Consider the following 2,551-nt stretch of genomic DNA (forward strand, 5'->3'; position numbering starts at 1 on the left):
GTAGACCCAAAGAAATCCCCTTTTTGTGATAAATCTACATATATTTTAAACAATATTTTTAATATTTTTTTTCTATAATACCCTTATGTATATATGGTCGTATATTATTAATGGAATTAAGTATATTTGTCCCGTATTTATTTTGCACGTTCTCAATTCCAACCCTTATTTTTCTCTTTCCCAACCGTGCTCTGCCTTTTCATCTCTCTCTCTCTCAGCGACGACCATTCTTGTTAGCACCGCCATTCTCACCAGAAATTCATCGACCATTATTTTCACAGGGGAAAAAGGCATCTTGCTTCTATGGTGGAGCACCTCCGTGTTGTGCTGGTGCATGAAAGCTTTTCTGGGCCTTCCTGGTACGTTCCCTCCGATCTCTGTAGATGCCCAACCAACGGAGATGTTTCTGAACTTCATCAATTTATTATTTTCACTATATTAATGTGTTCATGAATTTTAAGATTCATAGTTTTTATATTTGAGATTCAAAGATTTTTTATTCAATTTTATTTGAAGATCGATGACCAATAAAGAAGAATAAAATCAATATTACTCAATGAGCAATTATATTTTTATTTCTTTATTTTTTTAGTAAAAATACAATAAGCGAATTAATAAGGTGAAGCACTAAATATTATCGAAAATTCCATAATTTACAAAAATATTTTTAAATTGTGGAATTTTTTTTTCTAAAAATTAGAATTATAATTTATTTATTTATTGTATTTTTTTGCTGCAATTGGCTATTGTTTGGCTGCTATTTTGCTGCTGCTGTTTTTGCTGCTATTTTTGCTGCTGTTTTTTTTTGGCTTTGTTGCAATTTGCTGCTGTTTGGCTCCTAATTTGCAGCTGGTTTTGTTGCTGTTTTTGTTGTTGTTTTCGTGTTGGTTTGTTGGTTTTTAAGATGTTGGTTTGCTGTTGTTTTTTGTTGCTGTCATTTTTTCTCTATATCCATAAATAAATTCTATATAATGGTTAACAAAATAGAAGTGACAACTAGTCGAATTGTTGAATGAGCTATTATATATGAGATTTTCAATACACTTTTGAGGCTCCTTCATGTTTTCGGTCACTATTTGTTATTATACTTTTGCTGTAATTTTTTAGTGGATTAACTTATTTCGTAGTGGATTATGTTAATATTTTAATGGATTTCGATAATTTTTGTAGTAGGTTCTGACGAGATTATAGTGGATTTTAAATTCTTGCTTTGGAGACCGATTTTTAGTGAATGAATTAAATTGACACGTTGTTGTCTTATTTTTCTTTGGTTTAGGTTCTTGCACAAGCGGGTGATGGCAGCAAGTGGGACGATGTTGGGTGATGATAAGTTTGTAGTGTTTATCACCGGGTCACTCTAACCTAACGAAAACCACGAGCAACACTATCATAAATTCGGAAGTTTGTAGTGGATTTTGATAAGTTTGTTGTTGATGTATAAGTGTTATTCTACGATAAGATTTTAGTGGATTAACCATATATTACGTTAATTTTGTAGTGGATTACTTTAACCTATAAAGTGGATTTTGATAACTTTGTGGTGGATTAACCATATATTACGTTAATTTTGCAGTGGATTACTTTAACCTATAAAGAGGATTTTGATAACTTTGTAGTGGATTTTGATAATTTTGTAATGGAATAAGTTAATTCGTAGTGGATTAAGTAATTTTTTATTCGATTTCGATACGTTTGTAGTGCATAATATTAATATTAAAGTTGATTACGATAATTTCATACGTATTTATACGTTAATCGAATAGTGGTTTTTGATGAATTTATAGTGGTTTTCAATGAGTATGTAGTGGATTTCAATCCATATATTACGTTAATTTGTAGTGGATTACTTTAACCTATAAAGTGGATTTTGATAACTTTGTAGTAGATTTTGATAATTTTGAAATGGATTATGTTAATTCGTAGTGGATTATGTAAGTTTTTATATGATTTCGATACGTTTGTAGTGCATTATATTAATATTAAATTTGATTAGAATAATTTCATACTGATTTCTACTTTAATCAAAAAGTGGTTTTCGATGAATTTATAGTGGTTTTCAATGAGTATGTAGTGGATTTCATTTTTTTGTTAAACTTGCGGTAAAAAAAAGCTAATTACAAAAAATGAAAATTGAAAAAATATATATTTTTTTTAATCAAAATTACAAAAAGATTGTATAAAAGAATGAAAAGAAAAAATGAAATGCGTGATTTGCATTCAGAAATTTGGGGGAATTGGTGAGAGATTTAAGGGGAGTTATTTTAGGGGAGTTATTTTAGGGGAGTTACTTTAGCAACAATAATTTAATTATATTTTTATGAATATAATAGGGGTAAATGAGGTATTAACCTTAATGAGGTGTTATCCTAATAGTAAATAAAAAATGGATTTACGCCTCTAAGAAATTTGTGGACCCCATCTTCTATTTTTTTGTGATTTAATAAATATCATATTTAAATATATGAATTCTCTATATTTGTGGATCCCATGTTTTTAATTTTCTACCATGTATTTGAATACACTGTCTTCTATTTTTTTTTAATATCATATT

At 28.8% G+C, this 2,551-nt stretch overlaps 1 long non-coding RNA gene across 1 annotated transcript; it reads left to right on the forward strand.

The window, feature by feature from the left end:
• Positions 1-222: 222 nt before the first annotated feature.
• LOC148772318 (uncharacterized) lies at positions 223-1,665 on the forward strand. The gene is made up of 2 exons (XR_016030086.1): positions 223-359; positions 1,277-1,665. It is a non-coding gene; the product is annotated as an uncharacterized LOC148772318 (long non-coding RNA).
• Positions 1,666-2,551: the final 886 nt, after the last annotated feature.

The sequence above is a fragment of the Erythranthe guttata genome, chromosome 2 (assembly GCF_056151865.1).
Source record: "Erythranthe guttata isolate IM_541 chromosome 2, IM_541, whole genome shotgun sequence".
In the NCBI taxonomy this organism is placed as follows: Eukaryota; Viridiplantae; Streptophyta; class Magnoliopsida; order Lamiales; family Phrymaceae; genus Erythranthe; species Erythranthe guttata.